The 27,146-nt window shown below is 33.7% G+C and overlaps 1 long non-coding RNA gene across 1 annotated transcript; it reads right to left on the bottom strand.

The window, feature by feature from the left end:
• Nucleotides 1–1,474: 1,474 nt before the first annotated feature.
• LOC148610765 (uncharacterized) lies at nt 1,475–26,686 on the bottom strand. Its single transcript, XR_015924754.1, has 21 exons — nt 26,549–26,686; nt 26,010–26,130; nt 24,768–25,077; nt 24,536–24,603; nt 23,888–23,938; nt 20,630–20,725; nt 18,306–18,589; nt 17,883–17,968; nt 17,525–17,625; nt 16,646–16,749; nt 13,497–13,891; nt 10,740–11,334; nt 10,212–10,299; nt 8,846–8,944; nt 7,481–7,751; nt 6,811–7,094; nt 6,368–6,453; nt 5,835–5,935; nt 4,784–4,882; nt 3,878–4,271; nt 1,475–3,199 (listed from the first exon to the last, which is right to left on the bottom strand). It is a non-coding gene; the product is annotated as an uncharacterized LOC148610765 (long non-coding RNA).
• Between the last annotated feature and the right edge of the window lie 460 nt (nt 26,687–27,146).

Raw genomic sequence — 27,146 nt, 5'->3', positions numbered from 1 at the left:
TAGAGTGCTCACTTTGACTCAACCGTTCTCTTTCTCAACTGCACGAGATATTTGCTATACAAATGTACAAAATGTAAAATCAATAAATGTATCATTCTTATATGACGTGCCACAAGGACGAAAAAAGAGATAAACACATGACCAACATTTCGTGTGATTCAGAGGCTGCGTCTATTCAAAAATATGAAGAAACTAGTCCTATTAGAATCGAAATAATAGAAACCATGTCTTTTTGGTGTAGTCTAATTAAAAAAAACTACTTGTACGTGTAAAACTGTGAGCAAATTATGTTTTCTTGTTGATATCCCTTCCGTTTCCTAGAAATCAAATAAGAGGTGCAATACGGCATTATGTGCTAATGTAAAGCTTCGCCGAGCGCAGCAGGATACGACCACAGTGATCCAAACCCTGAACAGTTGGGGCAAGTGTGGACACAACATTATTTTTTACACACTCAAGCATAAGGACTTAAAATTTATTATGGACCAAACAAATGGTTTGCACAAAATATGAAATTCAATCAAAAATGTTCAAAATCCGACTAAAATTAAAAAGGAGATTGGAAAATGAAGACAAAGATATCTATTTTCATGGGAAATCCAAAATAAAGAAATCAAATCGAACAAAAGTCATTTTTTGGGGGTGTGGTCCCTTTGACACATATATATATGTATTCTGATTGAAAATTGCAGGCAGAGATTTTCATAAGGAATCCAACAACAAAAAAATTGACATCGGACCAAAAATGAAAAAAGTAGATATTTTTACCCTTAAAACTCGAAAATTGTGCGTAATCATCAAAGTCTACCAGAATTAAATAAGGAACACAATAAAAAAAAAGAATTTTCAAAAAAGGAAGAAAAACAAACATTCTACATTTTTATCTTTTCGGGCCATTATTCTAAAATAGTAGGGGCCAAAATCACTGTCCTGAACGAGCTCGGTTTAGATTTTTTGGAACCTGGTTTCGATAACGCAAGATGGCGGTCGGGCACTTTGACGAAAGGTAGGTGTCTTGTATATCATCCTGGTACGACCTAACGCATACTTGTAACTGACACACCACACTGTCGGTTTCCGTTAATAAAAACAAAAACAAAAACAAAAAAACTGAGAGCCCAGAATTTTACCAAGCTAACCTATAGCTATATAAAGTGAATGTCCAATCATTATTAACATGACATAGCAAGTTAATTCTACACATCCATGCAAGTACACCTTCAAGGAAGAATATGTATATGACATGTCCTATGGTTGTGGCATGTCATATTGTGTAATGCTATTTTTCTTTTAAAATTTAAATTAGACCGGTAAAATCAATCCAGCAATGAAATTTTAAAAAAGAAACATGCAAAAAAGTTTGAATAGAAGCAATGTGAAGTCTAAACTAGTGGATACCCGACATAAATTCAACATAGTAGATTTGTTCCTTTTCAGTTCATCTTGATTGGCTATAAACAAACTAAAAAGGTAATAGTTTCAGTCAATGATATTTTATTTGTTGTCATTAAACAAACTAACATTCCATATATATTTTTAATTGATTTTTAATTGCTATTCGATAAATTCATCACAAAATGCAGGGAAAAAAGAAACAATGCTTTTTTTTTTTTTAGATTACTACAATATGTATGAACCAAGTTCAAGTGTAATTACAACTTGTGCTAAAATAATAAAATTGATAAAATATGCTGAAAAAAATAGCTTCATTCCAATTAGATAGGCTACCTTGCAAAGTTAACCAGTCCCATTTACCTGAGGCTGACTGGTCAAGGCAGCAGTAGTTTGCCTTCGCCCAATCTCCGTCTGTCAAAACAGTTCCCCCATGACAAGGTGGCTATGAAATTTGATAATTCTAGAAGAATGAAAGTTTTAAGTTAAAGGAGCAAAAAAAATAATTATATCTTCTCTTCGTTATTTTTTCCCTTTTTTGTGTTTCTTTCTTTTTTCTTTTCTTTTTGTTAAAGTTTTCACATGAATAAAATTCATGAATGAAAATACACTCTTTCATTGGCGATGAATGCCACCCAGGAAAAACCAACGCTAAAAAACAATTAGATTTTTTTAAAAAGCGATGGAAACCTGTGACTCGAGGTAATGCCGACACCGCCTCCAGAGTAGGCGTTCAAGTCCTACGCCTTGGAAAAAAAAATAACAGAAATATAACAATAACAATAATTATAACTTCACACACATTTACAAATCTTGTTCCATTTCACCTTTTGCTCAATTTTTTTTTAAAAAACCTGTCCAAAATTTAATTTGCAGTCACATCCATAACTATTTCAACGTAGTATTATCCCACACTGTAATTATATACTTATATGGAACCAATTTCAGCCCAAGAAAATAATTCCCATGATCAATATAACATTTTCATAACTAGACACTTTTTATCAATTTGAATGTTCCCACAAATTTTACTTGCTTGAACTCCCTGTTTATTAATCATAAAACATTAATGATATGATGGAGATTTAAACATCTTTCAAGGCTGAAAGGAGTCCTTCAAATCTTCAGCTCATTTGAAGACTATTGAAGCTCATTATTGAGTTTGAGCTAAACAATTGCCAGAAATTATTTAGACAAGATCATATTGAGCTGAATAATTGCCAGAAACATATTTAGACTAGACCTTATTCAGCTGAATAATTGCCAGAAAAATATTTAGGTCTTACTGAGTTATTGATCTCATTGAGCTGAATAAGTGCCAGAAACACAGACTAGGTCTTGATGAGCTTAATGATTGCTAGAAACATATTTACAGGTTACAAAGATGTATTCAATGATATAAAATAATTATATTTTTGTGTAGTGTTCAGAAACAGTAGGAAAGTTCCTGGCATGAACCAGAAACATAAGGTATTTTGATACTAAAGGATCAATAACCAAAAAATAATGTAAAAAATATCTTTTTTCCTTCTTTTCTCTTCTGTTTCTATTGCTTTACTTTTCTGAACTTTTGAATTCATTTGTCTTTTATCTATTTTTTTGTTGCTTTTTTGTACATTGATCATCATCATTTAACAATGTCAATTCCAGTGTCTTAATTCTGATCACAAATTAACTCGTTCTTTGACCGCCAAGTTCATGCTCCAGTCGCCACTTGTTGACCTGCAGCTTCTGTCTATTGCTTTTGACCTGCAGTTTATTTCATTTCACCGCTTTTTGACCCACAGTGTGTTTTTCTTGTAATTGACTGAAAAAAATAAAAAGAAATAAAACAGACAAGGAAGAATATGAATATTTACTGTTATAATTAACAAATAATAAAATAGTGAAAGCATCAAAAAAGGGCAATAACTCCCACCATAGCTTAATAGATTTACATGAAAAATTAACCACAAAATTTTGATAAACCCTATAGTTTTGGAGATATATATTGGCCAATCAAAAACTAATACAGCCTATGGCAGCCATCTTGTTAAATCAAATTTAACAAAAATCATCTAAGTTGTCCCTTTTATTATTTCTGCCAAGTATGGTCTCCATTGGCTAAAAGAACGCAGATATATCGTTTTTCAGTGACTTTCAGTGGCCACAGCCACCCGATGAACCACTCAAAAAGTGGACCTTTGTACAAAGCATTCAGGTTATTAACCCTACCAAGTTTGGCACATGTGATTTCTGAGGAGTTGATCTTTGAAAATTGGCCGATCAGAAGCCTCTGGGGACCATCTTGTTTAATCAAGAGGAACCAAAAGTGGATCCTGCATATATCCTATTTGCCAAGTTAGGTTAAAGTTGGTCAAGGGGTTTTCATGTAATTTAGCAAAATGTGAAAAGTTGACAACAGATGCAATAATGAAATAATCCTTTGAGCTACATGAGCTTAAAAGCATGTATGACCTCTTTCATTGTACATTAGTATACATACCTTCTGAAGATTTGACTATGTATACTGGAGCTATCTTTTGTGATCTTTCCCCAAGGACAGACATCCACTGATTACCCCCGCCAAAGATAGATATGCCAAAGTCCTCACAAGAAATCTCCCCAGATTTCTTGCAAGAAGTCTCCCTCTCATTCAGCGTTAAGTGCATGTGAATTAGTAAGGGGTTAAATGTGAGTTACATTAGTTTTATGAGTATTTTTTAGTACTTGTTAGGGTTGTTAGGGTTGAATGATATTATGGAAGACAAATTTGAATGGATTTTGAATATTTACTTCCCTCCCAAAAAATCCCCAAAAAGAAAAAAATTAGATCAAGAACCAGTTTCCGAATGTCCTGGGCTTCAGCTGGAAGTTTTGCTGTTCTGAGTAAAGCTGTGCTGAAATTACAAAAAGTTTATCATAGAGAAAAGCATATTAGAAAAGGTACATCTGCTACAAGTATTCAGTTGCTTTGAAATTTATGTATACAATAACTAGAGATGTCAAGGAATACTTGAGTATTCAAGTATTGCTCGATAGGTCCGAGAATCAAGCAGCAATTTAGCTACCAGGGTACTCTTATAAAAATCGCTCGTTTGTGTTTTCCCCCATCCTTGCTACAGCTATGAGTATTCAAGAGCTTTGAAATTTAATTCCTATCTAAAGTCAAGTTTGTTCCATTGATTAAAATTTCTCAAATATGTGATCTGCCATTTTACCTCAATCAATCAACGTGATTTCAGAGGAAATGTATTCAAAAGGTTGTAAAATGTAGAAAAACTCAGATGGAAAGATTCAAACAATGGAGCAATAAAGGTGGTGCATTTGTTTTTGGCAGATGCACTAGATTCTTGGACAGGGTTAATGGTGATATATGATTACCTTCAAACTTATTAAATTTATTACTTACCTTACCAATATGGAAGGACTACATCACCTCTGTAATTCCTGCTGGGTACCTATAGCAGTGAGGCTACTGCCTGTTTGTGTATACAAGCCCTTCACAAAACTGAAAGAGCACAAAACAAAGAGCTAATTTTTCATTGCCCTTGAATAATTTGCATTTGACAAAGAGTATTTTTAACTAGAAATATGTGAGCAAGCTCACAAAAAGAATAATGTTAGACATTTGTTGGATTATCTCCTTTGGCTTCATCCAACAATAATTATATTCCTTCATGCCTTTCTGCATATGAGACCCAGCCTTCATATAAAAATATCCCTTGAGAAGTTCAGGTGGAGTTAGGCCTATGAGGTTTTACCCTTGATTTGGATTATCTCCCTTTGGAGAAATCTGAGATTATGACTTTCCTGCACCATGAAGTTTAATAGTCATCATGAACTTCTGAATCAATACAGTGTATCCATCTGCACCATGAAAATTGATTTGTTCAACTTGTCATAGAAAAGCTGAGGATTCTTTCCCTATCAGTGCATGTGGTCCATGCTCTCAGTTTTTAGTGGAGTCTGTGTTGCTCATTTACTTTCGTTCCTTTAAATCATTGTGGTTATTTTATGTTTGTTGTGGGTGTTTTTTTTTGCCATGCCTGAGTTTTGCCCCTGCCCTTTCAATTTCCGCTCGAATCTAGGTCCTTGGATTACCTTTATTACCTTTCATGCTCATCTACATGTGATACCCAACCTTCCTCCCTTGATTGGTTTAGTTGTGCTTACAAGAAATGTGGACTGACGGATGGATGGACAGACAGAGCAATTTGTATACACCCCCCTTTAAACTTTGTTTGTGGGTGTATAAAAATATACAAACCCAGCCTGAATAGTATTGTGTATTATTTTCAGTGTCTTTCAATTTAAAATAGCAGAAAAATATACCTAGGTGATACATCTTTGAGCCAATCCATATTCTGCAAATAAATGCCCCATAAAAATCAAATGCTGTTGAACATTGTTCAATTTTATTTTTATCAAGGCAGAATTCATTTTTAAAGCAACAACTGTACCTTCCATAAACTGGGAAATACTTCCAAATACATGTTCCAAAATGATACATGTATGTACTGTTCAGTGTTGACCTTTACATAAACAGCCTTTAGTTCTTTACCTGTAAAAATTACACAATCAAATAAATCAAGCTGACAAAATTACACCTCATAAAATAATACATTGCTGGAAAATTCATGATCTCTATCAAATCTTAATGTTTAAAACTGTCATCTTGTAAATGGGCAGATCTTTGGGTGTTTTCAGGCTGTTATTTGCCCATTCTTTGTACAAAATAAACAAAATTCTAAGAGCAATGGCACTGTACATCGTAAAAACTGTGACCGAAAAAAAGGGTTCAAAACACACATTAACACAGACAAGGGTAAAACAGTATACCTCACTCTCCTTTTGAGCAGGGGTGAAAGAGGGCAGTAACACCTCTGGAACCGCCACTATGGTATTGTTAATATAAAAATATCTACACGTCCTGGATATTAAAAAACTATCATTATAAACAGTATCAATAAAAGAACAGAGTAAAAGTAGAAACCTTCTACTAGGTTGAACTCTTCTTCATACAATACATTCTGTTTACTGCTTCTTGACCTTCAGTAAACATCCATTGGTTTTGGTGACCTGTAAAACATACACAATATCTAAATAAAGTACATAATTTTGGTTATATATAATAAGCCTAGGATGACAAATATAACAGATTGTTACATTACAATTGCATTTGGTAGCAATGTACTGGATTTAATTCTGCAACCAGAATTTAATTCTTTGTATCAATTTCTGTCTAAACTTCTTCTATGGCTTTCTAAACAAAGATCATAGATTTTTTTAAACCATTAGTTCTTGTCCAACCTCCTAATGTTAAATCTGACTTGGAAGGATTCATGAAAATAAAATGCTTTCTACTGGATACTTATTGTGAACAGACTGGTAGACACCAATTTCCTTGTTAGGCTTGTAAAATGAAAGATTACTTACGTCTTGACCAATGTAAAGTATCTGTAATCGTGTTGCTCCTGCTTTGTGATATATTGACCAGTATCCTCTGGAGGCCTTGTTGAGAGGTTATATCACATTGAGCAGGGTACCTTGGTATGTAGTTAAGCTTTACTACATACAGAAGGGCAGTATCACTGAAATCTGTAGACCATAATTTCAGTGAAGATAGCCAATCATTTGAGGTATTGTGTCAGCAGAAATCCTTCCTTGCTTTACTCAGGCAACACGATTTTCCCCCTCAAGCACAACATGGAAGATATAGCCTGCAGCATATTAAAGTGAAGTGTTAGTGCATTTTTTTGTTTTTGATTGCATCATTGAATGACAACTCAAATGATAAAGAACATTTATTTGAATACATATCTGTTATTTTATATATATTTTTTCAATATGAACTTTAATCTTAATGATTGTTTTCTCATTATCAATTATTAAAAAAATAAATATAAGCACAACATCACATACAATATGTACTCACATTTTACAAAACACTTCAAAGACTAATGTTAACTGACCCAACGTGGTGACATACTGTGTATCTTCTTCATTTGTCTTTTTATCTTTATTTTGTATTTTTTTTGTACAATGATCACTTAACAATGTTTATTCAATTGTCTTAGTTTGATCACAAAATAAGTTGGTGTTTTACCTCCATGTTCATGCTCCAGTAGCCACTTGTTGACCGGAGGCTTCTCTCCACTGCTTTTGACCTGCAGTTCATTCCATTTCACCACTTTAAACCTACAGTTTTCTTCCTTTTCTTTCTTTTTTAGTGTTCTTTTTGTCCCTTTCTCATCATCAGATTAACTTGTCAATTCTAATGTCACAATTCTGATCATAAATTAACTTGGGTTTCTGACTTCCAAGTCCTGCTGAAATTACCAATTTTTGACCTGCTGCTTTTCTCCACTGCTTTTGACCTGCAAATTTTCATTTTTATACTATATATATATATATATACCTTCCGATGATTTAACTTTACTTATACTGGAGCTATCTTATTTTATCTTTTCCCAAGGACAGACATCCACTGATTACCCCCGCAAAAGATGGTTTTGGAGATATATGCAAAAAACTACTGTACGACCCCTATGTTCTATCATGCTGAATACTATTACCCGATGTCAAAATTTGGCTAAAGCTAACAATTTTGGAGATATATGCAAAAATCTGCTCTCTGACCCCTATGTTCTATTTTCAGTAATGGCGGCCATGCTTTTTACCCGATCAAAAATCTAAAGTCATTTTGTTAAGGATACCCTAAAAAACAAAAATACCAACTTCAATTGAATTTTGTGCAGTAGTTTTTGAGAAGAAGATTTTTGAAAGTAATAACATTAAAAACAGCAAAAAACTTCCAAAAAGGGCAATAACATGGATCAACAGATTTTCACTAAACTTTGACCACAGATAGATCTCATCATGCTGAATACTTATACCCGATGTCAGAATTTGGCTAAACCTAACGGTTTTGGAGATACGTGCAAAGATCTGCTACCTGACCCCTATGTTCTATTTTTAGTGATGGCGGCCATGTTTTTTAATAGATCAAAAATCCAGAAAGTCATTTTGGGCAGGATACTCTAAGGAACAGTCATTATAAGTTTCATGCAAATCTATTCAGTAGTTTCAGGAGAAATTGTTAATGACAACGGACACAAAGTGATGGCAATAGCTCACATGGCCTATGGCCAGGTGAGCTAAAAAACTCAGGAAACTTTACCTAGGTTTCACATTCCATCCAAACAAATGCAAACCTAGCTGTAAACAGTTAAGTAGATAAACAATTAAGTTAAGTGTAATAATAATAACTCCTGATGTTTAATCTATACATAAGTGGAACAACTCATGCTGAATTACATACATACTGACTTTGAAATTATTTACATGAATTTCTAACTTTAAGCTGACAAAATGTGAAAGGTGGGTATTGGCCTTAATTGACATATTACAATTGAATTATGATTAAATGTGAAATCACTGAACACATATATTATTAAAACAAGTACTGTACCTTCCATAAACTGGGAAATACTTAAAATACATGTACCAAAATGATACATGTATGTACTGTTTAGTGTTGACCTTCTCATAAACAGCCTTTGTTCTTAACCTGTAAAAAAGTACATACAATTGTCCTTACACAAACACATTTTTTTTTCAAAACAAGAGGCTCCCAGGAGCTTGAATGGCTCGCCTGTTTTTTCTTGTCTTTCAAGGGCAATAAATTTAACAAAGAGTTGTCCAGCAATTTTGATTCAAGAAGACTTGGGTAGGACTATCATAAGATCATTTCAGCGATAGAAAGTTTCTATCTATTATAGTTTTCAAGATATTGGCTGAAAACTGTAAAAAAAAACCTGTCATCTTTCATCTTTCAAGGGCAATAACTCTTACAAGGAGTCATCTGACAACCTTGATCCCTGAGGACTTTTGAAGGCCTTATAATAAGGGTCATTTCAACTATAGAAATAATTTTGCTAAACCTAACTGTTTTGGAAATACATGCAAAAAACTACTGTCCGACCCCTTTGTTCTATTTTTAGTAACAGCGGCCATGTTTTTCGAAATATCAAAAATCCCCACATCAGTTCTATGCAGGAAACCCAAAGGAACATTCATACCAACTTCAATAGTGACAGAGGAGAAGATTTTTGAAAGAGATTACATTAAAAACAAAAAAAAAAAAAAAAAAAAAAGAGAAATAGCATGGCTTCACAGATTACAATGAAGAAGTGACCACAGATAGATCTCATCATGCTGAACAGTTTTACCCTGTCAGAATTTAGCTAAACCTAACAGTTTTGGAGATATATGCAAAAAACTACTGTCTGACTGTTCTATTTTTAGCAATGGCGACCATGTTTTACAACAAATCAAAAATCCCCACAACAGTTCTATGCAAGATATCCCAAGGAACATTCATATCAAGGTCGGTTCCAATTGGTCAAGTAGTGTAAGAGGAGAAGACTTTTTTTGAAAAATTGTTAACGACGATGACAGAAGACGACGACAACGGACACCAAGTGATGGCAATAGCTCACATGGCCTTCAGCGAGGTGAGCTAAAAAAACAAATAAATCAAGCCAACAAATTACACCTTATAAAATAATACATTCATTGCTAGAACATTCTATGGGTTTATTTATGTTTAGGATTTACCTCAAATAAATATGACGTACATGGGCAGGTTTTGGAGGGGTCCCATTTTCCCATTTATGCTCAAATTTTGCACAATTGCACAAAATGAACAAAATATTTGAAAGAAGGGGGTCCACCATTGCAGTATTATTGATATAAATATCTACACTTCCTTGATTTCAAAAAAACTTTTATCATTATAAACACTATCAAAAAAGGAAAATAGGTATAGTAGATACCTTCTGCTAGGTTGAACTGTTCTCCATACAATAAATTCTGTTTACTGTTTCTTGACCTTCAGTAAACATCCACTGGTTCTGGTGACCTCTGAAATATAAACAATACCTAAATAAAGTATACTTTTTTGGTTGTATAAATTACAATTAGGATTATTAGCAAAATAGATTGTTACATTACAGTTGCATTTGGCAGCCAAACTGCTGTCTATGGCTTTCTAAACCATGATCATGGTTTTTTTTAACCATTAGTTATTGTCCAACCTCCTTATTTTAAGATAGCCAATCATTTGAGACATTATTTCTACAGAAATCCTTCCTTGCTTTACTCAGGCAACACAATTTCCCCCCTCAATGACAACTCAGAAGTGCTATAGAAAATTTATTTTTTAATATAAACTTTAATCTTAATTACCGTCTTCCTTTGACAATTATTAAAACAAAAACTTGCTTTATGAGGAGAAAAAATCAAAATAAGATATGACAACATAACCAAATGTAAGTACAATATAACATACAATATGTACTCACATTTTACAGAACACTTCTAAGACTAATGTTAACTGATCCAACGTGGTGACATGCTATGAATCTTCCTCATTTGTCTTTTTATCTGTATTTTCTATTTTTCTTTTTGTACATTTATCATCATCATCAGTTAACAATGTTTATTCTATTGTCTTAGTTCTGATCACAAATTAACTTGGTCTTTGACCTCCAAGTTTATGCTCCAGTAGCCACTTTTTGACCGGAGGCTTCTTGCCACTACTTTTTGGTTGATTTCATTTCACCCATTTTTGACCTACAGATTTCTTCCTTTTTTCCTCTTTTTTTGGGTTCTTTTGTCCCTTTCTCATCATCAGATTAACTTGTCAATTCTAATGTCACAATTCTGATCATAAAATAACTTGGTTTCTGGCTCCCAAGTCCTGCTCAAGTGACCACTTTTTGACATACAGTTTATTTCATTTCACCATTTTTTACCTACGGCTTCTTTCCACTGCTTTTGACCAGCAGCTTACTTCATTTTAACATTTTTTCACCAAGGCTTATCTCTACTGCTTTTAACCTGCAGTTTTTTTAATTTCACCTCCTCTTGACCAATGGTGGCTTTTCTTTTAATTGACTGAAAACAACAAAATAGGCAAGAATAAATGGGAATACATCCTGTTGCATGCAGTAAATAATTAACCAGAATTAACTGTGTTTCATATTAAGTGAAACAAGCATTCTGACAGTATTGCTGATGCAACACAGTGTCCCCTTTCAGCCTTTGAACTCATTGCCTTTGTGAGATTTTTTTTATATACATGTATGTGAACTAAAATGAATGGCGTTATTTTTTAACAATCAAGAGAAAATAACTCTTGAACAGCAAAAGCAAATTCCATCAAAATCAAACCTGAGGTTCATTTTACAGTAATAACATTTTTGCATTACAGAAAGCTGCATAAAGACATTCTCTTTCTATCACCTGGAAAGTTGAAAAAAACTTCGTTATTATGAATTAAATAACTCTAGAATGACAGCAGCAATTTGCATCAAAATGATGAAACATAAAATTTTATGTAATTTTCTATGTCAAAGGGCCACAAGTTCCATATAAACCATTTTATGCAATCAAATTTAATTTGTAACTTATCAAGATAAGACTAGCTAACAAATATGAAATCAATTGGATGAGGCATTACAAAGGAAAGTCTGGAAAACATAAACTTAAATGAAATTTTCTATATCCAAGGGACACAACTTCTGTAAAAATCATTCAACCGTAACATCATTCGAACTTAACTTGTCATGATAAGACTATATACCAAATATGAAATCAATTGGATAAGGCATTACAAAAAAAAAACCAAGTGTGAGTGATGGACTGACAGACGGAGTGCAAATCTAAGTTCCCTTAGGCATTTGCCGAAAGGGGACAAAAAAAAATTTCTCTTTCATCAGTTAGCGAAAGAGTAATCAAGGGAACCAACGTTATAGCGGTAATCAAAAGAATGTAATCCAAGGACAAAGACCAGACATGGAAAACAGACATACACAACAAAGAACACAAAGTAACTAAATTCATACATACAAAGTAACAAAAGCAAATGAGCAAATCGTAATCCACTTAAAACTGAGAGCATGGACCAGGTGCACCGGTAGGGTAAGCATCCTCTGCTTTTCTAGAAACATCCGCAGTGATGAAATAAGTGTAGTTCAGAAATATAAAAGGGGGCATCCCCATAGGTTCCACCTAATTTTCTGATTACTACAGTACAGGTCCGGGTGTTAAAAGAATAGGCCTGCAGCAGCGCTAAGCTTGTCGTAAAAGGCGACTAAATAGTGCTCAGAACCCTAGCCGGGGGCTAGGGCGCTCTGCCCACAGAGCAACTGGGATGTGTGCCCCAGGTGGTGGAATGGGGTACCCCTGGCGTGTTACATGCTGGGGTTGTCAAGCTATAATACGGAAAACCTGACCACAAACCATAGTGGTGCACCGTGTTGGGAAAGTGCCACGTTCCTTGCACGTTACAGAACCCTACTGTGGTATTCTCCCGGAGTAGGTACCATAGGGCTCCGCCACAGGAGACCCTACCCACTTCTCCCTATTTCCAGTGGCAATCAAAATTTGTCGACCCCATTGTCCTTTTGTCCCATCCCTTTTTCATTTCATCATCATTTCATGTTCATTTTATCATCCATTTCATGTTCATCATCTGAATATAGCTGAAATATTGCTGCTCGGACGTTAAACCCCAACAAACAAACAAACTGATTACTACAACAAAAAGTGGGAGGTAAAAGCAATAATGTAAAGCCAATTAAGATTTATTTTTAGAATAAAAACATAGATAGATCTGATCATGTTGAAACTTTCACCAAGGCCGGATTTTCAAAAAACCTTACAGTTTTAAACATGTGTGAAAAATGTCTGCCATTTTAAGAAATGATGGCCATATTTTTTGTGGGATCATACATCTCCATATAGTTCTATGCAGAATTCCTTCAGAAACACCCATACCAAGTTTGGTTCTAATTGGTAAAGTTGTGTCAGGAGATTATTTCAATTTAATAACATCAAAATAGCGAAAAAAAAAAAACGTTAAAAAAGGCTCCAACATGGCTTAACAGATTTACATGAAAATTTTACAAGATAGATCTCATCATAGTAAAAGTGTTAAGCCTGATGAGATCTATGTCGAAATTTTGATAAACCTAATGATTTTGGAGATATAATCCTTTGGGCTAAGTGAGCTAAAAGCGTATCTGATCTGTTTCTTAATAAAATAATATACATACCTTCTGATGATTTGACTTTACACAAACTGGAGCTATCTTTTGTGATCTTTCCCCAAGGACAGACATCCACTGATTACCCCCGCCAAAGATAGATATGCCAAAGGCCTCACAAGAAATCCCCCCAGATTTCTTGCAAGAAGTCTCCCTCTCATTCAGGGTTAAGTGCATGTGAATTAGTAAGGGGTTAAATGTGAGTTACATTAGTTTTATGAGTATTTTTTAGTACTTGTTAGGGTTGTTAGGGTTGAATGATATTATGGAAGACAAATTTGAATGGATTTTGAATATTTACTTCCCTCCCAAAAAATCCCCAAAAAGAAAAAATTAGATCAAGAACCAGTTTCTGAATGTCCTGGGCTTCAGCTGGAAGTTTTGCTGTTCTGAGTAAAGCTGTTCTGAAATTACAAAAAGTTTATCATTGAGATAAGCCAATAAGAACAGATATATGAAGTTTCTTATGTATACAATGTATGTAATTTCAGGAGTCAATCTTAGAAATTTTCAAAAGATCACATAGCAACATGTCCCTAGTGTTGATGTCACCCAAATTCCATAACTCTTGCAAAATTTGTTAAAATTCTATTGAGTCCAAATATGTCTCAGTGGATTAAATAATGTTACACTGAATTTTCATCAACATCATTCAAATGAGGAGATCATGCTTACTATATAAACCAAATATTATTGAAAACAAAGATTTATAAAAATTAGCCGGGAAGTGGCAGACTTTCAAGACTATTATCTGAATATAATAGCATTAAAACCTATGATTTTTCAACACTGTATACTTCTATTCCCCATACTCAGTTAAAATCCTGACTTAAAAACATTATACATCATTGTTTTTCCAAAAACGATGGTAAACCTAGATACAAATATATAGTTCTTGGTAGAGATTTCTCGTACTTTGTAAGAAATAATTCCGAATCATCTTCCAAATATACAGAGGAAGATGTTTACAAAATGCTGGAATTTTTAATCAACAACATATTTGTCCAGTGTGGTGGACGTGTTTTTCAACAAACGGTCAGCATTCCAATGGGAAGAAAATGTGCTCCTTTACTGGCTCTGATCCGAAATATGTTTAGCATGATTGAAGTCATCACTACAGAAGTTTTATAGTCATCATCATGAACTCATGGATTGTTATGGTGTATCCATCTGCACCATGAAAACTGATTTATTCAACAGGTCAAAGTTTTCCTTTCCTCATTTGTCTACCCCGGACTTGACTTTTTATGAGCAACTCGGCGGGAGTTTCTATAAAAACAGAGGACATTTACCCTACCAGTGCACTTGGCCCATGCTCCCAGTTTTTAGTGGTCTGAGTTGCTCATTTGCTTTGTTACTTTGTAAGTATGATTTTAGTAACTGGTGAATTTGGTCACAAAATGGCAGCAATTTTAAAAATAGCCACCTAAAAAACATTTCAATGTTGCCAGTCTACTCAGAATATCAAGATTATTTTATTAATGGCGCTCATCTTCAATATTCTTCTATGGTGGAGGAAATAATAACAAAATAGCAAAAATAGTATTTTGACCCCAATCTTCTATTTTTAGTAATGATGGATATGTTTTTTGACTGAAGAAAATGTTTTGTGTAGGATACCCTAAAAAACAATTACGCAAAATTTCATTAAATTTTGTCGTATTGTTTCAGGAGAAGATTTTTAAAGTTGTACTCATGAAATACGACAAAAAATCTGTTTCACGGGCCATTACTCCTACATCATGCAACAAATCATTTTGAAAATTTTGGCATAGGTCCGTCTGATGGGGAATAATATGTAGCTCATCAAAATTTTGTACAATTCATTATTTTTTTTAATTATTTGCAGAATAATTTTTTGATCCCTATGTTCTATTTTTAGTAACGGGGGCATGTTACCCTAAGAAACATTCAAATAAAGTTTCATCTGATTCTGAATAGTAGTTTCAAATAACAAGAGGATCCCAGGAGCCTTAATTGCTCAACTGGTTGAATTTTGTCTTTCATGGGCAGTAAATTTAAGAAGAATTTCTATCATAGTTTTCAAGATGATAGCTGAAAACTGTAAAAAAAAAAAACCTGCCATTTTTCTCTTTTCAAAGGCAATAACTCTAACAAAGAATCATCAGACAAATTTTATCCTTGAAGACTTTTTTAGTCCTAATAATATGAATCATTTCAGATATTAGAAGAATTTGGCTAAACCTAACGGTTTTGGAGATATATCCAAAAAACTATTGTCTGACCCCTGTTCTATTTTTTGTAACGGCAGCCATGTTTTTCAACAGATCAAAAATCCCCACATCAGTTCTATACCCTAGGGAACCATCAACCAAGTTTGGTTCCAATTGGTCAAGTAGTGTCAGAGGAGAAGATTTTTGAAAGAAATAACAAAAAATAGCAAAAAATGTTTATAAAGGGCAATAACTACAACATGGCTTATCAAATTAAAGTGAAAATTTGACCACAGATAGATCTAATAATGCTGAACACTTTAACCCAGTCAAAATTTAGCTAAACCTAACAATTTTTGAGATATATGCAAAAAAACTACTGTCTGACTGTTCTATTTTTAGTAATGGCGGCCATGTTTTTCAACAAATCAAAAATCCTCACATCAGTTCTATGCAGGATACCCCAAGGAACATTCATACCAAGTTTGGTTCAAATTGGTCAAGTAGTGTCAGAGGATAAAAATTTTGAAAAATTGTGAATAACGACGGAGACAGACGCCAAGTGATGCCAATAGCTCACTTGGTCTTCGGCCAGGTGAGCTAAAAATGTTGAAAAAAGGGCAATAACTCACACATCAGTAGAACTATTTTCATGAGAATAACCACTCAGATAGCTCTCATCATGCTGAATACTTTTATCCTGTCAGAATTTGGCTTAACATAACGGTTTCGAAGATATATGCGAAAAATTGCTGTCTGACCCGTATCTTCTACTTTATTTATGGCAGCCATGTTCTTCACCATAGTCTAAATCAAAGCAAAAACTTTGTGCAGGATACCCTACGGAACAATCGTTTTAAGTGTCATCCAAATCCATTCAGTTGTTTCAGACGATAAGACGTTTGAGAAATTGTTAACGATGACAATGACGGTGGACGCCAAGTGAAGGCAATAGATCACATGGCCTACTAATTTATTACTTACCTGACCAATAAGGAAGGACCACATCACCTCTGTAATCACTGCTGGGTACCTATAGCAGTGAGGCTACTGCCTGTATATATACTGTATACAAGCCCTTCACAAAACTGTAAGATGCAAAAAAACAAAAAGCTTTAATATTTCAGTGTCCTTGAATAAAAAAAACTCAGGAAACTTTAAGCAGACAAAATGTGAAAGGTGGGTAGTGGCCTTAATTGACATATTACAATTGAATTAAGATTAAATTTGAAATTACTGAGCACATACTGTATTTTCCGGACTATAAGTCGATATTTTTTTTTCAGCAAAGTGTCAGCCATGACTTATTGTCCACTTATAAGGATTTTCCAAGAAAAAATGTTCATTTACAATGCATTTCATTAGATTTGTTCAGTTCACTTTTGATTGCTTTAATTCAAAATTTTGAGTAAACTGCAATCAACGAAAGCTGTCACTCAAACTGTCAAACCGGCAATCAAACTTTAAGATTATTGATCAGTGCTGCTTTCCATTTTGAATGAATACCATAAATAATAAAAACTATATAAAATATAAACAAACACTAGATGATACGTTTTTTAACTGGAAAGACATTATTGAGTGTTCCGGAGTTATCCGTCCTTTGATATGCAAATGTATACTCATTTACGATATGTCGTAACACATAAGTAACATCGCTAGAATATATGCTGTTAAAAACAAACCGCTCAACTCGTATCACAGCTAACACCTACAATATACATGTACATGTCTGACCCTTGATTTATCTGCCAAATTCGACTTTTTTTCGTTGATTTTGGTCAAAATGAGGCAATTCGACTTGTACTCCACATTGACTTATAGTCCGGAAAATACGGTATATTATTAAAACAAGTACTGTACCTTCCATAAACTGGGAAATACTTCCAAATACATGTTCCAAAATGATACATGTATGTACTGTTTAGTGTTGACCTTCACATTAACAGCCTTTAGTTCTAAACCTGTAAAAAAATACATACAATTGTACTTACACAAACATCATTTTTCATAAAAACAAATAAATCTAGCCAACAATAACATTTTATCAAATAATACATTCATTGCTAGAAAATTCTTATGGGCAGGTCTTGGAGGGGGGCCCATTTATACCCAAATTTTGCAGAATTATAAATATAAAAAAAAATTCCACTTCCTTGATTTTAATCAACTTTTATCATTATAAACACCATAAAAAAAGGAAAATAGGAAAAGTAGAAACCTTCTACTAGGTTGAACTGTTCTTCAAACAATAACTTCTGTTTACTGATTCTTGACCTTCAGTAAACATCCATTGGTTCTGGTGACCTGTAAAATATACACAAAACCTAAATAAAGTACACACTTTTATATCAATTAAGCTTAGGATTATAAGTAAAACTGATTCTTACATTACAATTACAATTGTTAGCAAAGTACTGGATTTAATTCTTTGTATCAATTTCTGTCAAAACTGCTGTCTATGGCTTTCTAAAAAGGGATCATAGTTTTTGTTTTAACTATTAGTTCTTGTCCAACTTCCTTATTTTAAATCTGACTAGGAAGGATTCATGAAAATAAAATACTCTCTACTTGATACTTGTTGTGAACAGACTGGGAGACACCAATTTCCTCGTTAGGTTTGTATAAATTTAAGATTACTTACGTCTTGACCAATGTAAAGAATCTGTAATCGTGTTGCTCCTGCTTTGTGATATATTGACCAGTATCCTCTGGGGGCCATGTTGAGAGGTTATTTCACATTGAGCAGGGTACCTTGGTATGTAGTCAAGACTTACTACATACAAAAGGGCAGTATCACTGAAATCTGTGGACCATAATTTCAGTGAAGATAGCCAATCATTTGAGGCATTGTTTCCGCAGAAATCCTTCCTTGCTTTACTCTGGCAACACGATTTTCCCCCTCAAGCACAACATGAAAGATATAGCCTGCAGCAAAGGTAAGTGAAGTGTAAGTGCATATTTTTGTATTAATTACTTTCATTGAATGATCACTCACAAGTGATATAGAATGCTTATTGATTTTTAATTTGAAAACATGTCTGTCAAGCTAAATTATACTTTAATCTTTAAAAAAAATTAAAAAGCAGAGGACGCTTACCCTACCGGTGCACCTGGTCCATGCTCCCAGTTTTTAGTGGAGTTCAAGTTCATTTGCTTTTGTTGCTTTGTATGTATGGTTTTGGTTACTTTATGTTCTTTGTTGTGTATGTCTGTTTTCCATGTCTGGTCTTTGTCCCTGGATTACATTCTTTCGATTACCACTATAATATTGGTTCCCTTGATTACTCTTATATCTAATAATTATTTTATCATTGGCGGCATAACCGTAAGATTAAGAACAATATCACATACAATAAATACTCACATTAAACTGTATTTTGGTGTGTATTGTGCACACTTTTTTTACCAGGAAACTAACTTCAGAACACGGGGTGTGTATAATACACCCATACATCGTTTCAACACATTTTTACAGACCTTAGATCAGTCCAAAATTAACGACCTCGAGGGAGTCAACATTGAATCAGTGACCACTTATGAGCTGCCAAAGCATATTTATGGATTTTTCATGAGTTTTTCGTTGACTTGTTACCTTTGTAAGCATTGATTGTCAATAAAATCTTCTTGAACAAAATCTGGTTTTGATTTATTCCTCCCAAAAGAACATGGCAGATTATGTTTACAACCGCCATACTTTCATTTTTGTGTATTGATTAACAATATAATATGTATATAAATATGTCTTTACAATGTATACGACTTTTCCCGACTTGTGGACCAACATTTTGTCAACATTTATCTCCCTTTGGAGCGGGTGTCTATTTGGAACATGCAAGGTTTCCCATCCGATATCAACGATACTTTACAAAATCTCGAAAGTCAAAAGGGAATTTCTCATTCTACTGACCCTGCCATAAATTTTCTTTACCCGGGATACAAATGGAAATCATCCTTATGTAACCTACCAACAAAATGAAACACCCTGTAAATTTTAGAAACACTGTTGTGTTTGTCTGCTGGGGATTCCATTTTCATTTTCTTTTAACTGCACCCAAATCCGAACATCGATTAGAGAGACTTCGAAATTATACCTGCTCTTACGGGAGGTAATTCTGCAAAAACAGGATAAAATATGCCTGCATCCCCAGCTCCATAATAGGGAATACAACTTGTTAACGATTTGAAATAAGTAATTAAAATACACAACAATTTAATTACTAAATAACAAAATCTTCGGCACATTGCTCATAGAGCCCTAAAATATTTCCATTGGACAAAGTAGTCGGTTAAAAAAATATATTGTTATTTACGCATAACTCTCCTTCATAGTTATTGGATATTCTACTTTTTGAAAATATTGACTTCCTTTTTTCACTGAACTAATATCAAAATCCTTATCCAGTGTAAATACTATAATTTTTTAACACAAACCTTTATGTATCCCCGACACACATCAGAAAAAATTCTGCATCTCATTATCACGCTTGGCCGAGCTATCAACACACATGCCCTATTTGATGACCGTCTGCATTGTTCACTCAGACCCCTTAATTTATTGTAGTAAAAACAGTCCTTTTTCTAGAATTAGCAATTTTCAGAAATTGATTACTCTCAATTGAAACCTTTCAAAGGTAATCAAAATGTATGTCCAAGACAATTTCAGCTATTGTCTACGTTACGTATTTCTTATTCGAACAGTAAATGAATACACATAAACACTGACAAAACAGATAAATACAAAAGTAACAAAAACAATCTTCTTTAATGAAATAAATACACAAAACAGACGAAATGGTCCCTTCTATTTAAAAATAAAAAAAAGCCAGTAGTGTTCGTGGTTCTATACATACATCGATAAAGAAGTTTTTTACATCAACTTTTAAAGGAAAACAACCCTGCGCATTATACACAAATGCACACTATACACACCAAAATACCGTAAAACACATCTAAGACTAATGTTACCTGATCCAATGTTGTGACATGCTGTATATCTTCATCTGTGTCTTCATCTGTCTCTTCATCTGTGACTTCATCTGTGACTTCATCTGTTTCTTCTGGCTGTATCATAAAACTTTGGTGTTATGCTCAGGAAAACAAGATCATTTTTACAAAGTACAAGTTTGAAGTGTATAATTCTACCTACAAATCATGCAGGGAACCAAGCAAGTAGTCCTGCTGGAGCTTTCAGTCCCTTTATAAGACCAAATAAAGGCGGCTAATGAAAGAAACACTACAAAGTACCAGAAACTTGTAGATAGTTGCATGCAGCAGGATGGAGTCCATGGTGACTTGAAATAGAAGTGGTATAAAGAGGCTTTGCAGGGCAGTCATTGTGGATCTTGGTATTGGTAGGGACTGATTATAGAAATGTGCAGAGAGACATCCCAATGGACTTGGAGGAAGAAAGAAAATGTGTGGGAAAGTGCAGTGTACTGATGAACAGTTATAGCAAAAAGAAAGTGCAGTGTACAAGTGAACAGTTATAGTAAAGAGAAAATATGTGAGAAAGTGCAGTGTAATTGTGAACAGTTATGGTAAAATGAAAATGGAAAAAAACACTAAGTAACTGAAGAACATAATAGCAATTACACCAGGAGAATCAGACTAATGTAGGCCATCCATTTCCAGGTTCAGACTGGTCACCTGAGCAGGCGCACCTCTGGATGTTGTGGAATATCACCGAACAGCCAAGGAAGGAGGACGCCATCTGGTGATGGAATAGGATTAGCATCCATAAGATGTTATAAAGGTAGAGGAAGACAATAAATGATTCACATTTACCAGTGTAACACAATATTTTGACAGAACTCTATAGATCCCAGGGTTTTTTTTCCTGGATTTTGAATGCTTTAGTCACTTTAGCGTGAGAAAATTAGGCCCATTTTAATGGTATATTTTTAAAGTAGTATTTGCATCTGACATAAGATATTTCAGTATCATCTGTTATTTACAGCACTGTGTAAAGACATTAAATATACATTACATACGAGTAAAGCACATTATTTTTTTACTATCATGTAAGCATGTTTTCCAGACAATCCAAATAGTAAATATACCTGAGATTAAAAAAACAAAATCCCCACCCTTTAAGAATCATCAAAAATAGAAATCCTTTTAGGACACTCTTACACTTAATTGGGGACTATATATGTGACGAGACTATTCACTACACTGCTCCATCCGATCAAATTGATACAGATCAAATTAATATAGCCTAGCTGGCCAAGTGGTCTAGGGCGCTGGACTTTGTGCAGGCAATATTGCCATAGATGTCACAGCGGTATATATATAGCAAGATTTCAACTGTGCTTTTGGGATCCAGAGCCAGTTATATGACAATTTCACAGTTATATTCAGTATTGGTCTCTGAGGAGTTTATTGATATTGCCAAAATGTAACTACAAAATGGAGTAACATCTGAGTACTCGTCATTATTGTCATTCTGAAGTCTTTTGTCAATGACAGTAATGACGAGTGCTAGAAAAATCACTGAATCTTTTAAACAACGTTTTCAGCAGTTTAAGTAGTACATGTATTAAATTTAGCAGAAATATAAAAAAATTATGACCAGTCACAAATTACCTGCATATCTATACATGGATATTTATATGTATTAAAAAGAATTATTTTGAAGTGTTGTTTAGTCAAACTTATCTTCAATACTTAAAGCTATATATCTAATAGACGACAAATCACAAATTTAGGACTTTTCTCCTATAATTTCAACCCAAAATAAATAGAAGAAATTGAGGCACAACATGCAAGCAAATGTCAGACATCATTGACGAACAACGGGATTTGCAGCCAGATGACTAGTATTGTAAGGAAAATCTTATCGCTACTTCCGAAGAATGTTCATGTTGCTGGTAAAAAAAACTTATAGAACATTTCGTGCAATCGTAAGCTTGACAAGTCATCATGTTTTGGTGATTAGATAAATACGATCGTAGAAATATAAATGGAATATTCTTTGTTTATATATTATTTGCAGTACTTGTATAAGTACCAAACCGACTTAGAGACGTCACGAGCCAATCGGAATCTATTGGTAAAAATAAATAAACTCTGGCTATGGTCTTCCTTCAGATAGGAGAGTTCTGCAAGATGGCTATCCACTTATATTTCAAGGATTTCGAACTTTGCATAGCCTTGAGCATTTTATAAAAGTGTATTTTGTATTTAAGGTTATTTATTTTTGTTTACATGGGTATGATTTATCATAAAAGTCTAATTTAATGCAAAGGTGGTCTTTCCCTTTAAGTTTTGAGAACTTTAGGTTTGTGTGAAATGATCCGTAAAAATCAGCTTTAAGGTTTATGAGAATTCCAACCAAATCGGAGCATTTTAAATTTTTGGCAGAAAAAATCAGTTGCCATGGCAACTGGCAACATATCTTTCCATTTTTTGCATAAATTGTTCAGCATGCAAAACACTACCTTTGTACCAAATTTCTGGTTCCCAACCAAATATTTTTTCCAAAATAATGCAATGTCCTATATTTCATACATGTGAACTACCATTGGTAGGAAAATCTACCGCACCATAAACTAAGTGCCCAAATTGTCAAATTCATGTTTTTCCTAATTATTGCACTTGATCCTAACAATTGTTTTGTAATTTGAGATTATCCCCGTACTAGTGAATTTCTATGATTTGGTTTGTCTAGGTTCACTTACAAATTCACAAATTCAATAAATTTTGTGAAATTCTGAATTAATTAATTTGAGATAAATACTGTAATCTGATTGGTTAAAATAATTTTGTTATATCTCAATGGATAAAATAATATTGACACGCCTCTATCCAGTTAAATTCAGAGCTACTTTTCTCATGTTTAAAGATGAAAATATGTTTTAAAATTAATTTGTAAGAATTGGCTATGAAAAAAATTTTGTCTATTGAAAAATAACAAATTTTCCATGTGCATATTTTGTTTATTGCACTTTATCATAGGCAATTCTCAAATAGCTCTGAGTTATCCAGCAACATTGTCCATTTCGTATAACCTAACTAAAAATTTCTGACATTTCTAGATACTTCATGGAGTGAAATGAAAATAAATAGTATTACCCTGATATGGTTGAAAATAAATTTTCTGACCCTCCTCAGAATCAGATTGTCATCCCAGTTAGCACAGATCCATTCTGTCAGGTATGACAAGAAGCATCATTATTGTTTGTTGTGTGATATAAAAATTATTTGTAATTAAGTTTCACTTACTGGCACAAATCCACCTAGGTGCAGTTCCCCCGTCTTCTCAATGTGGTTCAGCTATAAATTAAAAGAAGAAAATGGATACATATGTCATAAAAAGCCAGGAAATCTGATGCTACAATATACCAGATAAAAACATTATTTGTACACATACAATGTATGTACTTGGCTTAACATGTACTTAATTACAAATCTAATGTCTTATGTTATAAAATCACTTGCACCAAACACCCTGGCTACTCTTCATGAAAGGATAGAATTATCTTCCTTGTATCTTATTACTTTCAATATCTCATACATGACCTCTTTTAAGCAAAATTAAGATTTAGAAGGGCCTAAGCATGCTTTAAAAACCTGCTAATCCCATGTCTTTCTTAGGAAAACATTGTCACAGTTATTAAAATCTTGATTCTATCATCCCCATCTGCATACATGTATTTATATTGCCTAGCAGGTTGATATTGATGTAATGATAAAAAAAAATATTTCAGAGGTTTATTACCAAAATGAATAGATGGACAAATCTATATTGTAATTTCTTATACCCCTAACTTAGAAGGGTATTAAAAATTAATACATGTAGTTAATAAACTGTTACTGAACATATTCATATATAATAATTGACAAAACAAGCTTAGCAGCATTGTTACTAACCTTGACCTGCTGGTATCCACACCAGTGTTTCCACAGTGTCAGAACCACTGTGTAAGAATTGCATCAACCTATCATAAAAAATAGAACTTCATTACCTTTTAATTGAGAACAGCAGACATGTGATCCTTTAGAAAACAAAAATAAAACAAGTGTGCATGTATACATGTATATTAAACAGCTGATAGAGAATATGAATTGATTTATATTTATGTATCAATAAATATCAACACACCTTTTTATGAAAGGGTCTACTCTTTCAGCAATTATGATGATTTGCTGTCTTTGGAACCGTGGGATGCAATTCCGTAGCTGTCTTTCCCCAGGAATCAGACTGAATCTTCTCCCGCCAAAGACCTCACAAGAAATCCCCCCAGATTATCTTGCAAGTAGGCTCACCACCCCATTCAAGGTTAGTGGTTTTAGTAGTATTAGTTGAACGAGAATGGACGAGTGTTTTGAAATGAAGAATTCAGTCAGAGGGTCCTGTAACCTATGGGAACTTGGCTTCTGAAGCTTGCTGTTCTGAGTACAGCTGCCATTTTCTGAAATAAATAAATCATCTTGTAATTTTGGAAAACCATTCAATAACATGATTGTTGGGTTTCCAAGCCCGAGCAGCAATATTTCAGCCATATTCAGGTGATCATTCAACAACATGTATTAATTGTAAATGAAATGATGCAAATTCAAATGTTACCTTAAATATATATACATTTTTGAAAAATAAAAATTGAGCACATTTTAAAATAAACTTAGCATTTTATCATTTGTATTGAAGCCTCATTTACTCACAAGTTCAGTTTAAGTTCGGTACAATCAGGGGTTGAAGTACAACTTCAGTATAATTAGGAGTTGAAGTACAACTTTTACACAATCTATCATACACTACATTGTATAATAGTACCTTCGTCATTAAGATCATTGCATTAGGCTAGTTATTCTTTTAATTTTCAAAAATTCTCTGGTACATTTTATATTTTGAAGGTCAAAAATTCTAATAGGGAGAAAAACAACCTCAACTCAATGAATATCTTACTTAGTATAATCATATGGATATTTTATTCAATTATAAGCTTTTTTCTAAAACTACAAGATTTTAAATTATACACATTAGAAGCAGCTTAAAAGTGCTAATTGCTACATTTAGCCTTTTCACAGCCAATAACTCAAATTTGGAGTTGCCACACAAGTTGGACTCAATAATGAATACAAATGTATTTCAAGGGCTTAAGCTGAAAAAGCATTTGTCACGTTTTATTTTCCAGAATCTTATACATTTATTGATAAAAGTTGCTTCATCAGCATACTAATGACACAGTTTAAGAACATACCCTGATACATTTGGTGACAATCCACTGAGTAGTTAGAAATGAAAATAATTTCAAGTTAGGTTAACTACAACAGATGATGACAATACATGTACATTTAGCTCAGGTGGACTGTAAGCTGAAAAATGCAACAGTGAATACTTTACCTGACGTATAAGCTTCTTTGACCACAAGATAATGGCTGACCTACAGGAGGGTAGGCTGACCCTTTCTATTGTACATGATGTGGACAGCAGGGGCTTCCACCTCACACCACTCAGAATGTACCTTTAAAACAAAAAAAACTTTTTTTCAATTTAAACGTGTATAAATCAGTATGATGAGAGTCTGTGAGAGATAGCTCACCAATTAAAATTTTCAAAGTTATCTACATACATGTATTTCATGGGAGAAACCGGCTCTCCCGAGTCCTGTCGTCCTGAAGCAAATTTCTTTTAGTTTTTAATGATTAAAAAATAAATGTTACAGTTTCCAAACTTTCAACTTTACATTATACATTAACCTGTATTTTGAGTGCCATAGCCAGGCCAAAGCAATGTGGAAGCCTTTCATAGCACAGAAAAGGGGGAATGACTTCTCGAAATTGAAATTTTAACTTACTAAATAACCAATACTCACAGTGACGTCGCCTTAAAACAAATCATTTATAAATATAAACAAGCAAGTGACAGATAAAATCACTTACCTTTGAAGCCAAGTGACAGCGCTCTAAATTTCTTTTTTTATACAACATGTTTCCTACTCCTTAAATTACTACCGCCTTGTACGATAGCAGATGGCCAACTGACATAATAGCGGGAAATCTGTAGATAGAAATTACAGGAGCCAATAGAATTGCAACAGTGCTAGTGCGGTCCAATAAGAATTAATGTTATTTGAAATAAGGCCCGACATAAACCGAAAATGACCGAATTAAGACGATAGGTTCAGTTATTTTCCTACGGAAACTGATACGAATTCGTGGCCTGGAGATAAGTTAAATATTGCCCGAAATCAGGTCATAAAATATCCAACTCAACATAACCCCCAACAGGCAAAAATGACTTGCAGATAGTAGCCTGACGGACGTATTGCTTTTCCGAAAATTTTGGGAGAGTCAGTTTTTTTGGCTTTTCCGAAAATTTTGGGTTTTTTTTTACTTTTCCGATTTTTTTTTGTTTTTGTTTTTTTTTGTGAAAATTATTTGCAAGTGAGATACATGTATTGGCAATACGAATTTTTATAGAAATTCCATTTATCTTTTCATCAAGATGTTACGAAATGGTTGAATATTACATATACTA

This window comes from Perna viridis, chromosome 8 (genome assembly GCF_037379345.1).
Source record: "Perna viridis isolate PV_CMFRI_1.1 ecotype Kerala chromosome 8, ASM3737934v1, whole genome shotgun sequence".
Classification (NCBI taxonomy): domain Eukaryota; kingdom Metazoa; phylum Mollusca; class Bivalvia; order Mytilida; family Mytilidae; genus Perna; species Perna viridis.
This window is presented reverse-complemented; position numbering and strand designations above follow the sequence as displayed.